Source organism: Natrix helvetica, assembly GCF_964273705.1.
Source record: "Natrix helvetica genome assembly, chromosome: 2".
Taxonomy (NCBI): Eukaryota; Metazoa; Chordata; class Lepidosauria; order Squamata; family Natricidae; genus Natrix; species Natrix helvetica.
The window spans coordinates 2,784,374-2,800,106 of NC_138552.1; positions in this window are offsets into that span (position 1 = coordinate 2,784,374).

Sequence of the window (15,733 nt, forward strand, 5' to 3'; positions counted from 1 at the left end):
TCTCTCTTAGCAACAAAAGTTTTGGGCCCGACACAAGATGGCACACTTCCGTTGTCTTCATGAACTGTGAAACCTGACTCCACCTTTAAAACTTCAGGCTTCCGGTCTTTGTCTCCGTGCTACTCAGATAAATCTCTTGTGGATTGCTACTCTTTGAACTCCCTGGAGAGAAAAACTTTGCTCTACTGCCAGGGTGATTAGAGAAACTCTCTTCTGCCTGGACCTTCTGCCTCCTGGACTCATCTGGCTGCTCTGCCGTTCTGACTGTCCATTCTCTACACTGACTGAACTCTTTATTCCATAAACAAGGCCTCCTAAAAGACCACCTCCTGGAAAGCCTGGCTTTGCTACCTCTGCCCCGACATCAGCAACTTCCAGCCCTGCTACACAATCAAAGATAACAGACCTGATGCAACCTAAAAGTACAGAGATGGATTTCCAACAAATGCTTCAGCAACTTTTACAGGGACAAGAGGAAATCAAGAAACAACTAAAGGAGATGAAAGAAGAAATTAAAGAGAATCAGGCCCAAATTTATAAGAACTCACAGAGACTGGACCTTCTGGAGGGTGGGGCGGCTGAGATGAGGGAGGGGGTGGAGGTGGTGCAGAAGGGAAACAAAGAACTTGACACCCAACAGATGAAAACAGAATTTGAGAGAATGTCCTTTTACTATAAGGGACATCATGGCAAATATTTTGGCCGAATACATTCATAAAGAAAAACAACAGATGGAATGGGAGATAGATCTGGTTTATAGAGTGAACTCAGCCTATGCTAGAACACACAATGTACCCAGGGAGGTACATATTAAATTCCTTAGAAAAAGCACAAGAGACGAAATTCTGGGTGCACAAAGGGGGCAAGCCTTGACATACCATGATAGGGAAATAACCATTCTGAAGCAGATCCCCAAGAAAGTGAGGGAAAAAAGAAAAAATTATTCCCAATTAGCGAATAAATTATACCAGAAGGGGGTGTGGTTCAGATGGCTGATGCCTGAAGGTATGTTAATATTCTGGGAGGAGACAAGAATTAGAATCAATACACCCATAGAGGCACAGGCCTTTATGGAAAAAAACAAAACACACCTAGAAAAAACAGAAGATCCTACAACAGATATGCAGGACACGGGAGGGGCCGGAGCTCTGTCGGCAGGGGGAGATGGGGCAATACCAAGAAAGCTCAGATCACAAAAATGAATAAGAAAATCTTTTTTGACATAAACTGATCGAAAGTACCAATGGAATTAACATGTGGACTATATACTACTATGTATTAAACTGATTGAAAGTATCAATGGAACTAACATGCTGACTATATATGACTATGTATTAATGACTTTTACCTAGATGTATAGTTTGGAGGGAGGGGGCGCCTACCACACTTTGCAACTGCCAAAATTTGTATACCTTTTCCACTACCTTTTCCCTTGTAAATTCTAAAAAAAACAATAAAACTTTGTTTAAAAAAAAAAGTTTTGGGCCCGACTGTGGTTGCAGGTCAAAGATTCCCTGCATTTTAGTTTCCTTGCAGACAGTCCAGAATCTCTTCCTTTGTGAGATGGACAACTAGTTAACAGATGAAGAAAGAAATAAAATTGTTGTGAAGTTCTTTGTGATTCAATGCAGCTTCTGGTTCCAGAGCTGAGTTTGCTTCAGTGGCTTTAGACACCGGCAGCTTTTCCGTTTCGGAGTTTCTTTTCTTTTTTAAAAAAGTTTTTTATGTTTAGACAAACAGAGACGAACAAGACATGAAACATAAAACCATCATCAATTGCACATACATATAGCATGTTGTTTGGTTACAAACATTTGTGCACCACTGCTTTCAATTATATATAAAGTCACAGAATGTCCATCGAGTATACATACTCATGTACCCTGACAAATGGCTCCACGTGCCACCCATGGCACATGTGGCGTAGGATCGCCATCACTGCCTTATACCATAGAAAATCATGCCATCCCAACAGTAAGTCATGTCCTTCTGCAGTCAATAATCTAGAATTCCTTAATGTTATCCACTCCTTAACCCACCTCAAACTTATTGCCTGGTAATATAATTCCCAGTTGGGTAAGCCCAGTCCTCCTCTTATTCTAGCACCTTGTAATAATTTTAATTTTATTCTCTCTTTCTTTCCCTGCCAAATATATTTCAACACTGTTTTGTTTAAATTGTCAAAATAATATTTCCCTAATCTAATTGGAATTGTCTGGAATAAATATAAAATCCTGGGTAATATATTCATCTTGATTGTTGATATTCTCCCTATTATTGATAGTTGTAAATTTTCCCATTTTGCCAAATCTGTCGCAATCTGTTGTTTGAGTTTATGGTAATTGTTCTCTTTAAGTGTACTACATCTTGCTGTCAAATATATCCCCAAATACTTGACCTTATTTGTGACTTGGATCTTCAAAGCTTCCACCAATTCTTCCTTTTATTTTAATAGCATGTTCTTTGTCAAAATCTTCGTTTTGTCTTTATTTATTTTCAAACCTGCTACTTTTAGAATCTTGTCAGTTCTCCGTTTATCATTATCTTTGCTGTTTGTTTGTGGTATATAGTATGTATGGCGTGGGTGAATTTCTTACCAAAGCCCATCTGTTCCAGCTGTAGTAACATAAATCACCAGTTCACATTGTCAAAGGCTTTCTGTGCATCTAAGAACATCAAAGCCATTTGTTTTTCAGGATGGGCCTCATAATATTCCAAAGTGTCCAGAATTATTCTCATATTATCTTTAATTTGTCTCTTTGGTAGAAACCCATTTTGATCAGGGTGAATAAAGTTGTTTTAATATTTTTTGAGTTGTTCTCCTAATATTGAAGCAAATATCTTATAGTCTTGAGTTTAGCAGAGAAATTGGTCTATAATTCTTAATTTGAAGTGGGTCGTACTTCTCTTTTAGCACAAGTGTAATATGTGCTTCTGAACATGATTTAGGTATCCTTATATTTGACATAACCTCATTCATAACTTCTAGTAATGGAAGACACAACGATTCCTGCAATGTCTTATGAAATTCCACTGGCAGTCCGCCCGGAACTGGAGCCTTTCTATTGTTTTGTTTTTTAAGTGCTTCGGTTAACTCCATCATGGTGATATTGCCTTCTAGCATCATTTCAGTTTCTTTAGGTATCTGTGGTAGATTCACTAACTGCAAATATTGTTTAGCTTCTCCCTCTTCTATATTCTCTTGTTCATACAATTTTCCATAGTAATCTTCTTTCTCCTCTTCATTTCCATAACAAATTTGCCCTTGATCATCTATTAATTGCATTATTTTTCTTGATTCTCTCTCTTTTTCAATTTATACGCTAACCATCTGCCTGGTTTATTTGCATTTTCAAAGTAATTCTGTTAAGCACCTCTAATTTTTTGTGCTAATTCCTCCTTTTCCATTAACCCCATTTTATGTTTGATTGTATCCATTTTTATTTTAATGTTCTTTTTTTGTGGAGATTTCTGTAACTCTTTTTCAAATCTCTTGTAATTGTCATCTAGTATTTTAAAGGCTTGTCTTTTCTTTGTATTTCTTTTCCTTGTATAGTCAATTAACAAGCCTCTGGCGTAAGCCTTCATTGATTCCCAAAGAGTCTGCATTGACGTCTCTTCTTTTCTGTTTTCTTTAAAGAAGAATGGCAATTCTTTCTCCTTTTCTTTTAATATAGTATTGTTTAGTGTCCATCTAGATCTTCTCCTTTGTCGGAAAGGACAAAGGAGAAGATCTAGATGGACACTAAACAATAATTGTCATATGATTGTGGTCCGCCCAAGTGCTTGTTTCTATATCAATTTGCTCTATGTTACAAATCAATTCCATTGAAATCCATATCATATCTATTCTGGACCATGATGGATGTCTATTTGAGTAGAAGATATATTGTCTATTTGTGGGATTTCTTTCTCTCCATACATCTTCTAAATCTATTTCATCAGTCATTAAAAAAAGATTTTGGGAGAGTCTTTCCATTCAGTTTTGTTGTTTTTTGTGTTTTATAGTCCATATTCTGATCTACAATTCCGTTAAAATCTCCCATCATACAAATATTAACATAATCAAATTCAATTATTTTCATGTGTAATTTTCTATAAAATTCATCTTGGCTGTCATTGGGAGCATAAATTGCTATTAAAAGTATTTTCTTATTATTGTCCATAATTTCCATCATCAAAATTCTTCCATCATCATCTGTCTAGATTTGTTCCACTGGGATTGTATATTTGTTATACAAAACCACTCCTCTTTTCTTACATCTTGGCAACACAGTAAATATTTTCCCTAATTTTGGCTGCACCAGTATTTATTCATGTTGCTTTATAATATGTACTTCTTGTAGGCAGATTATGTCCCAATTTTAATTTCTTTAATTTATGAAATGTTTTCCTTCTTTTAATAGCTGAATTAAGTCAATTTATAGTAATTGTAATCATTTTTTTCTGTTCCATTTTTATACTTTATAAGAAGGATTTACTGCTCTAGTAGATCTTGTTGTTCTCTAAGGTCAATGCCGCCTATCACACTTCTTCTTTCTCAGTCACAACTATGCACTCCTCTTTGGAGTACAATTAGTGATTCTTCTTTTCCTGTCTCCTCATCTTTCCCTCTCAGATGTTCTGCATAGAATCGTTCTGCTTTCTCAGTTGAATCTATTCTGTGTCTTTGTCTTTGCCATACAAACATGAGACGTTCTGATATCAGTCATCTATAATTAACACCTTTTAAAAGTAAAGTTTTTGTCAAAAATTGGTATTCTCTTCTCATCTCTTTCACTCTTCTTGGTACTTATTTCAAAACCGTAATCTCCTTAGTTTTATATTCCAGTCTTTTGTCTCTTGCCTTCTGTAATATTTGTGTCTTAATTCCTTTCTTAGTAAATCTTAAATGAACTTCTCTTGGGAGATTGTTTCTCACTGCATATCTTGTATAGACTCAAAACAACTTGTCTATACCATCCATCATCTTCTCTTTGGTTATCTCCAAGATGTCTGCCAGAATTTCTATCATTATTTCTGCCAGATTTTCTCCCTTTTCTTCTTCTATGTTTTGAAATCTGAGATAAATCTGATCTATAGATCTCCCATCCCAGTATTCCACTGTTATCTTTTTCAACCATGCTGAATCTGCTATCAATATCTCCAATTTTCTTATATTTTGCTCATCTTTTTCTTCAATTTTTTGAAATCTGTCCTCATATTTCATCATCATTTGGTGAATGCTCTCAATTTTTCCATCTGTTTTCCCGGTTTTTTGTTCGATGTTCTCTGTTCTATATTTTCTATTCTCTTTTCAATGTTCTCTGTTCTTTTCTATATTCTCTGTTCTTACTTGTATTTTTTATTCCTTGCATAATCATCTGTAGTATCACTTCCTTGTCTTTTTCCTGTTGCAACATTGTGTGTCTTTGTCCTCCAGATGGTGAAGAAGAGGAAGTTGGTATTGCAGAGCCAGTGGCCATTATTTTTTACTCATTTCAAAACAGTTGATATACTATATGGTAGTTGAGAAATACAAAGTCTTCAGGTTCTTCTATATCTTAATCCATTTATATAGAGGACAGTTATAATCCCAAGTGGCCCTAATAAGGAGAGAGAGAGAAAAGGAAATGGCAAAAAGAAAAAAAGGGAAAAAGGGAAAAAGGAAAAAAGGAAAAAATCTTCAGGCTCTCGTTTGCCCTAATCCAATTGGTTCCAGTTGTTTAAAAGAAAAAAAAGGAAAAAAACAGATCATTCACAAAATAAATAAATAAAAGGAACAATAATAAAAGTTTTCAGGTTCTTTTTTACCTTAATTCAGTGGAATAAAATAACAAAATCCATCAGGAAAAGAGGAAAAACATGTCTATATATGCATCTGAAGAAACAGACAAGAAAAACATAAAAGAAGCACACCTTTTTTAAGAAAAAAAGGGGGGAAGCCAAACTTCTTCTGCAGAAGGCTTCAGACCAGCTGGCAGTGGTTAAGTGAGAAGGAGAGTAGGGGAGTACAAAGAGAGAGAAAAAAAGGGAGAGAGAAACACTGCCACTGCAAAATCCAAGGTTCCTTTATTAAGTTCCAAACAAAATTAGCAATTATCTTTTCAAGTTCACTACAGTCTTTTTTCTTTGAATTCCAAATTTTCTCTCATGCCCAAACTCCACACACTGATAGTATCCCAGAAGAGCACCTGTATAAACAATGCATGCTCATCCCACCATCATTTCATAAACAGGGTAAAGTCCTTGAAATGTAACATCATGTCTTACCTTTTTTAAACTTTTCCCTAAAGACTCATACAAGAAAAAGAAAACAATGTTTCCAGGTCTCTAGGTGGCAGAGGTATTTATTCTCTTCCATTTCCCTTACTTTCCTTATACTCAAAAAAGAAAAAAGAAAGAGAGATTCAAAAAGGAAATACACTTAGAGCCTTGAAAAGAGAAAAAAAGTAGGGAGGAAAAAGTCTTAGACAGCAAAAATTATTATGCAAATATTTAAGAAAGAAAAGACAAAAAAACCCAGTCCAGTTTAAAAAGTAAAAGGCATTTGTAAAAATCCAGCCAAATTCCAACAATAAAAAGGAAGAAAAAAACACACTCAACTTGACTCTGGCGTAATCTCACCGTTTAGCCTCTTCAGTCTTCAATTTTAAATTAACTTTTAGTCTTTTAGGGTGTTCTCTCGAATAATAATGATGAAAAGTCCTCTCACCAGATCGACACACTTTCTCTCCTGCTCTTTCTTCCCTACTGGAGCTGTCCCTGACTTCAGCAGCTTTGATGGCTGCTTCACAGCCGCCAGAAAAAGGGCCTCTCTTGGATCAACCAGGGACTTTGCAATGTCCCTGGGATCAGCACGATGTGCCTTTCTCTATCACCATCTCTACGGGACAGTTTAGGTCCAAAAGGACCACCCAGCAGCAGAGATATCAACGGCGATCCTGGAGCTGCAAGATCACCCGTCGTACCGCAGCGACAACAGCCCCCTCTCTCTATTCTATTCTATTTCCATTTCCATTTTTATTCTTATTCTATTCTATTATTTATATTTATATTTATATTATTTCTATACTATTTCTATTTCTATTTTCTATTTCTATTCTTATTTTTATTGTTATTGTTATTCTATTTCTGTTCGGTTCTGTTCTATTCTATATTTTTCTGTTCTATTGTATTCTATTTTTTCTATTCTATTTCTATGCTATGCTATGCTAATTCTATTCTATTTTATTTCTGTTTCTATTCTTATTCTATTTCTATTTTGTTTCATTCTGTTCCATTCCATTCCATTCCATTCTTTGTTTTTTGTCCTGTCTTCACTTGCTTTGGAGAATAGTTTGACTCCCTCTTTTTTGTGGCAACCCATGAGATATTGGAACATTGCTATCATATTTCCCCTGGTTCTTCTTTTCATTAAACTAGACACACCCAGTTCCTGCAACAGTTCTTCATATGTTTTAGCCTCCAGCCCCCTAATCCTCTCTGTTGCTCTTCTCTGCACTCTTTCTAGAGTCTCCACATCTGTTTTACAACCAAAACTAGGACTGAGGTGGCTTTTTTGGCTGCTGCATCACATGCTAGCTCGTATTTTAGTGGCTGTCCAATAATGTCCCTAGATACTTTGAATATCCTAGTTGAACATAATTAACAGAATATCTGCTGTTACCACCAGCCACAGCTTAATTTCAAATTGAGCATCTCAAAAGCCGCATTCCGTGTTAAGGTTGTAGTTAAGTAGAAACTGTTAGGGATGTAACCATAGGCTTGGCTTGGCAATGTATATAAGCTATGATTACTTTACTGTTACTTTAAATGCTTAAGAGATTTAATTGGTTTGTTACCTCAAGCAGCCATAAGAGGGAGCCAGAATGGCTGTTAGCTCTCTGTTTTGTTAGAAGCTGATCGGTGTATTTTGAGGTATTATGGTTTACTACTGTTTAGCTATACTTTGTGTGTTAGACTGACTATTTTGATAACTGAATTACTGGACCATGTATGACTTGGACTGTTAACTGGACTCTGAATACTTCTATATTTCTACATAGTAAACTACTATATTTTTATACTATTCAGTGTCTCTGTATGCTGGTTTGTGCGTGTTATTCCATATCACTCTCATTAAACTTCTCTGCATACTCGGTCTCCTAACGGGGAGCTTAATTACTTAACAGAAATCAATCAAGATTTCCCAAACTCATTGGTAGCCTCACATTGCAATGAAGAAGGACATGCATTCAATTTCACAGCTACTAAGATTGTTGGCTGAGCAGGTACAGCCAGGGAAATGATTGAAGCCCAGAAAATGGGCCCCTTGTCAATCAACAGCCAATCAGGTACCTATGAGTTACTAATCTCCCTCCCAGCCCTTTTCCATGATGTTCCTTTGTGGTCTTTCACAACGTAGGAATTATTTTCATGTTTCCTCCCTTTCTCCAAAGACCAGCTGGAAGGGAGATGCCCAGAGGGTCCTTGGTTGCCCCCCCCCACCTCTTTGGAAGAGCTATATAGCTCCCGCTGTCTTAAGAAAGTTCCAAACATCCTTAAAAATTCATCTCCTCCTGGGCACCCTTTTTTTTAACTATTACCATCTGGCAGACAGTACAGGACAATAAAAAGAAGGACAAGTAGACTGAAAAAGAGCTTCCATCCCAGAGCAGTAACTATCTTGAATTCTACTACAGAGGGCAACAGAAATGCAATATTAGGAGTTTCCAATTTCATTGTATAGAATGTACAGTTGTATACAATTGTATAGTTTTATTTTTAATGTATAATATACACTGAAGAAGGCACAACTTTGTTGTACGAGGTGCCAAGACAATAAAGTAAACTATGATAATTTGGTCTTGGAGATGCTCTGGATGACTTTGGAGAGGAGCTGGCTACTAATGAGATCAGGGTGGATCCGATGGCCACACTGCCGAAAGATTTTTTCCATGGACTGAGCTGCAGCCTGAGCCACGGAGGCTTCGCAATCCTCTTGAAGATCCCGGAGACCTGGAAGGAATCCAGAAAAGAAATGATTCCCGGGATCCACCTTGAGAACCAATCCTGATCAGGGACAGAGCTTCTGGAGAGAAAATCTCTGCTTCAAGCGAGGGAACTTTGAAACTCACCCAGGAAAACTTCTTCGATTTGTTTGGAAGTCACCACATCTGGTTTCATGTATTGTGCACAGCAGCCTAGACACATGCAAAGAAAAGGTTGGTGGAGTTGGCAGCGACGGCTAAGTTGACTGATTCAAGAAAGAAAATGCAGAATTCTTTTGTTTCTACTTGGAAGAGTCGCTTTGGGACTTTACGGGATGGTCCCAGGAATTGGGTCTGTCTAGAGATCGGATGAAAAGAAGGAAGAAGGCTGACAGTAGTCCAAGATTTCATTCCATCCAACACCACAGGATCAAAATTCGGACGCTTGGCAAACTGACTCGTACGTATGACAGTTGCAGAGTCTTGGGGGTCACCTGACCACTTTTTGCAAACTTCGGGCGAGCAAACACCAAAAAGAATCCAGATTCACTTAGCAACCACGTGACTCACTTAACAACCACAGCGATACCTTGCGAAAGGGGGACGTGTGTGTGTGTGTGTGTGTGTGTGTTCGTGTGTGTGTGTAATAATGGTCAGCATGCCTGGCCTTAGGCCGCCCGCCTGCCCTGGTTTTTCCTCCCCTCCTTCCAGAGTTTGCATTTGGGGTTACCAAGTAAGAGGGCAGCTGCCTCTGGGACAAAGAATTCCAGCTCTTCAGGAATTCCAACATCTGCTCCAACATTTCAGACAGGTTTTCCTTGCATCGATTGATCTCGGGAACACAAGGCCACAAACAAGGCAATGAACTCTGTAGCTTTCTCTTTTTTCTTTCTAAGATTTCTAGTCCTCATGTCCTCAACAACAATGTCTTCAATAACATATTGAATTTTATTATACTTTATCGTATCATATTGTACTTTAAACTATAAAATTGTTATACTATACCAGTGATGGCGAACTTATGGTACGCGTGCCACAGGTGGCACGCGGAGCCATTTGTCAGGGCACGCAAGGCGCACTGGCCAGCTGAGTTCACCCTTTTTAAAAGCCATTTTCCCCCCTCCCCAGGCTCCAGACTCCAGGCTCCTTTAAAGGAGCCTGGGGAGGGAGAAAATAGCCTTCTCCCCCCACGCAGGAGGCCCTCCGGAGGCTTCATGAGCTTCCCTGAAGCCTTCGGAATGCTTAAAATGACCCTCTGAGCAAACCGGAAGTGACTTCCGGTTTGCTTGGAGGGTCGTTTTGAGCGCTCCGAAGGCCTCAGGGAAGCCTCCGGACGGTCCCTGAAGCTTTCGGAGCGCTAAAAACGATCCTCCGAGCAAACCGGAAGTGACTCGGAGGGTCGTTTTGAGCATGCCGAAGGCATCAGGGACCGTCCGGAGGCGTGGGGGTGGGGGAGGCTGTTTTCACCTTCCCCAGGCTCCTATAAAGCCTCTGGAGCCTGGGGAAGGCGAAAAAAGGATGTAAAAATATGGGGGGTCGCTTCTGTAGTGGGCGCATGCGTACTGGGGGTCATGCATTGCATTATGGGTGCGGCATGCCCACACACGACCCCCCTGCACTCCCCCCCCCACTTATGGCACACGAGCCAAAAAAGGTTCGCCATCGCTGTACTATACTAAACAATATTGGTGGCATAGAACCTCTGCTGTTCCCAAGGGAGCAACAACCCAAGAAGAATCCCTCTAGTCAGTTTAGTCTAGTGGTTGAGGATTCAGGCAAAAAACCAGGAGCTGGTGAGTTCTAGTCCCTCCTTTGGAATGAAAGCCCGATGGGTGACTTGGGGAGTTCTAGTCCTGCCTTAGGCATGAAAGCTGGCTGGATGACTTTGGTCCAGTCCCTCTCCCTCAGGGCAGCCTACCTCACAGAGTTGTTGGGAAGGAAATCGGAGGAGGGGGAGGAGGAGGAGGGGAAGGGGGAGGAGAAGCATTAGGGACATCCACTATCTTGAATGATTTATCAAAAGAAGAAAGGCAGGAGAAAAAGAAAATATATTATACTCTAATCCGGAAGAAAAGGAACCAGCTGGGCTCCTACTTACCACCTCCGAGCAGGTGCTGGAATACATGCTCTGGAGACTGGTGTAAATCTCGTAGTCAAACAAAGTCTCTGGAAACTCCTCCCAATTCATAAAGGAGATGCAGGAGGTCAGGGTGTTCCTGGAGACCTGGGCCGAGGGAGGAAAGGAGGCATCAGAGGAGCCGGTTCTGAGGTTATCCATCTTTGGCAGAGAAAAGCCAGTCTTCTCCTTGCTCAGAGGTGGGAAAGGGGATGAGCCACCCCAAGAGGAAGCTATGGCAGGGAAAGGGCCCCCCTGAAGGCCAGAGTTCCCCACAATTCAACCCTGACTCTCTTCTATTGGTACCAGGCAAACAATCAAGCAGAAAACAACCCCCTAATCCAAGAACAACCCAAAAGAAAACCTGCACCCACATCAAAATGATCGGGCATTAAGCAGAGGTCAAACCCTCCCTTCCAACTTACTGATGCTGTCACCTAGTTGGGTCAGGAAAGGCCTGCAAGAAAACAACCAGGTTCAGAGATCACCAAGGACCTCACAACTTCAGGATCACACAAGGCTGGCTCCAGGAGGTCACACGAGGCTGGCTCCAGGAGTTAGTCAACGCTTCCTTGAGAGAGGGGTTCTTGCTGGCCATCTCAAAAGAGGCGGTGGTGAGGCCCCTACTCAAGAAGCCTTCCCTGGACCCAGCTATGTTAGCTAACTGTCGTCCCGTCTCCAACCTTTGCTTCTTGGCGAAGGTTGTAGAGACTGTGGTGACACAACAGTTCCCACACCACTTGGAAGCAATTGATTATCTGGACCCGCGCCAGTCCGGTTTCCGGCCCGGCCACAGCATGGAGACGGCTTTGGTCGCGTTGGTGGATGATCTCTGGAGGGCCAGAGATGGGGGTTGCTCCTCCATCTTGGTCCTATTAGACCTCTCGGCGGCTTTTGATACCATCGACCATGGTATCCTATTGCATCGTCTAGAGGGGGTGGGGGTGAGGGGCACCGTTTTGCAGTGGTTCTCCTCCTACCTCTCTGGCCGAGCGCAATGTGTGCTGACAGGGGGGCAGAGGTCGACCCTGAGGCCGCTTACTTGTGGGGTGCCGCAGGGGTCGGTCCTCTCGCCTCTCCTGTTCAACACATATATGAAGCTGCTGGGCGAGATCATTCGTGGTTTCGGGGTGGAGTACCACCTGTACGCTGATGATACTCAGCTGTACATCTCCGCCCCGAACCACCCCAACGATGCCGTCGAAGTGATGTCCCGGTGCCTGGAGGCCGTATGGATCTGGATGGGAAGTAAAAGACTCAAGCTCAACCCGTCCAAGACGGAGTGGCTGTGGCTACTGGCACCCCGGTTCAACCAGTTGGTTCCATCACTGGCCATTGGGGATGAACAGCTGGCCCCCGTGGATCGGGTACGCAATCTGGGCGTCCTCCTGGATGCCCGGCTGTCAATGGATGACCATGTGATGGCCGTGGCAATGGGGGCGTTTCACCAGGTTCACCTGGTGCGCCAATTGCGTCCCCTATTGGACCGGAACGCCCTTCACATAGTCACCCATGCACTTGTGACGTCCCGACTGGACTACTGTAATGCTCTCTACATGGGGCTCCCCTTGAGATGCACCCGATGCACCAGATGCAGTTGGTTCAGAATGCGGCCGCGCGGGCAATTGTGGGAGTTACTAGGTACTCCCACCTCTCCTGCGCGGGCTGCACTGGCTACCTGTGGCTTTTCGGGTGCGTTTCAAGGTGCTGACTATCATCTTTAAAGCGCTCCATGGCACAGGACCTAGGTATTTGCGGGATTGCATCCTGCCCCATACATCCCTTCAGCCGATCCACTCTCACAGAGAGGGACTCCTCCGGGTGCCGTCCACCAGGCAGTGCCAGCGGGTGACGCCCAGGAGCAGGGCCTTCTCTGTGATGGGCCTGACTCTCTGGAATGACCTCCCCACCGATCTCTGCTCCTTCCGTAAGAAGCTTAAAACCCACCTGTTCAATTTAGCCGGCCTGGCCTAATCCCAGCTTAGTCCCTCAAGTCTGTATTTAAAATTTTTAGGGGTGGGTTTTAGGTTGTTTTTAATTTTTATCACTTTGTACAGCCTATTGTTTAATTTGATTTTATGGGAATTTAAGGGTATTTATTTTTGTATACGGTTTTTAATGAGATATCTGTACACCGCCCTGAGTCCCTTCGGGGAGAGGGGGCGGTCTATAAATCAAATAAATAAATAAAATAAATAAATGAGGATTGTCCAGAATCTCTTTGCCTTCTCCAGAGGGTCGACATGATGCAACCATGTTGCCCTGAGTGAAGATGGGGGTACAGCGTGGTCTCATGGAGAAGGGAGCATGAAAGAGCAGGAGCTTAGTTGACCCCGCCCTTCAACTCACCTCTTGGGTCCGACTATTAGCCAACTGGATGACGAGAGGAATTAGGCTGCGCAGGATGGATTCGGTCAGATTCTCCACTGTCTCCTTGACCCCTTTTAAGACCAGGCCAAAAAGGGTGATGGAGGTGTTGCGCAACTCGATGTCCTCCTACGAAGGAAGAGAAACGGGTCAGTCCCTCCAATAGCATTCAGGAAGTGGGAGGTGTAGTGAGAACCTAGAAGAACAAACTGCAACACATACAACAGTCAGCTGAGCAAAAACTGAGAGCAGAATTTGCAGACAAGAAAACATCTCACAGAAGTTTTTCAACATGATATGATTAAATAGACATAGACATAGACCGATATTTTGTGAAAGAGAAAATTCCTATAATTGCAGATGAGCAAAGGGGAAGATTGAATCAACTTGTAACTACAGAGGAAATCTTCCTGGCAATTAAGCAGTTAAAAATCGACAAAGCGCCTGGCTTGACAGCAGTTTATTATAAAAAGTTACAATTAGAAATGATGGAACCTCTTAGGGAACTATTTAATAAAATTCAAATGGAAGGCAGGGTCCCACCATCTTGGAAATCAGCTTTTATTTCATTGATTCCAAAAGAAGAACAGGATCCTACCCAGACAAAAAACTACAGGCCTATTTCATTACTTAATACAGACTACCAAATCTTTGCTAAAATATTGGTAAACAGGTTAATGCCAATTGCGCAACAAACGATTCACAATGATCAGTCTGGTTTTATACAGGGAAGGCAAATGAAAAGTAATGTAAGACAAAACATTAATATAATGGAATATTTGGGAAAGTATAATCAAGTCCCGGCAGTGCTTCTATTCTTAGATGCGGAGAAAGCATTCGACCAAGTCAATTGGCAATTTTTAATAAAAATAATACAAAAGATGCAGTGCGGAGAGCATTTCATGCAATCTATCAAAGCAATATATCAGAAACAGACAGCACAAATTATAGTTAATGGAGGCTTAACAGAATCTTTTAAAATTGAAAAAGGAACAAGACAGAGGTGTCCCTTGTCTCCATTATTGTTTATCGTAACCCTGGAATTGTTATTGAACAGAATACGTGGGTCTGACGAACTACAAGGAATTAAGATTAGGCACTACGAATATAGAGTAAGTGCATTTGCAGATGACTTGGTTGTAACTTTAACCCAGCCGGGGGAATCAGTTATAGGTCTAATGAATATAATTAACCAATATGGTCAAGTATCTGGGTTCAAAGTAAATCTAGGGAAGTCAAAGATGATAGCTAAAAATATGACTATGAACCAAAAAAAAAAAAAAAGAATTAGAAAGAGTAAAAGGGTGTGAGATAGTAAAAAAGGTTAAATATTTAGGAATTTATATTACAACTTCAAATGGGAAATTATATAAGTACAATTATGAACCATTATGGCATAAAATACAGATAGAAATGAATAATTGGAAAAAAATTACAATTGACTTTGTTGGGAAGGATAGCTGCAGTTAAAATGAATATTTTGCCCAAGTTTCTATTCTTCTTCCAAATGATACCAATACTTAAAAAAGATGCAAATTTGGAAGAATGGCAGAAAAGTATTAACAACTTTGTTTGGGTAGGAAAGAAACTGAGAATAAAACTTAAAATAATGCAAGATATACGCGAAAGAGGAGGCTTAAAAATGCCCAACTTAAAATTATACTATGAAGCAGCAGTTTTAACAACAATTAGCAATTGGATTAACCTAACAGAGGATAGTATATTGAATATTGAGGGTTATGATCTGGTATTTGGCTGGCATGCTTATCTAATATATGACAAGAAGGCCGACAAGATATTTAAAAGTCATATTTTAAGGAATGCTTTATTGCGTGTCTGGAAAAAATATCAATATAGGTTAAATGACAAGATACCTATGTGGGGGGTGCCCAGACACCCCCCTCTAATCTCCATTCAAGTAAGTTGAACACAAACTTACAGGAGTCTGCTGCTTTTCCTTTAATGACGATCGAAGAGATCAGGAGGAATCCCCCACCACCAGGATCCAGCCGCACTTCTCCAGCTAAGCTCCTTCCTCCGGAGCCATTCGGCAAAAGGCCGGACAGCCCAAAGCTGTCCCGCGCCCCCCCACCTCCGCTCCCCGGCTCCTAGGCGAAGCTGAAAAGCACCCTCGCCGGCTGCCAAAGGTGCTTTTTCAAGAGGCAACTGGACTTTCTTGGTTTTTCTTTGAAGATGTTTCGCTTCACCTCCAAGAGAACTGAAGAAGCTTCTTGAATGAGAAGCAAAATGTCTTCAAAGAAAAACCAAAACGTCCAGTCTTCTGAGGGCACCTGCTGGA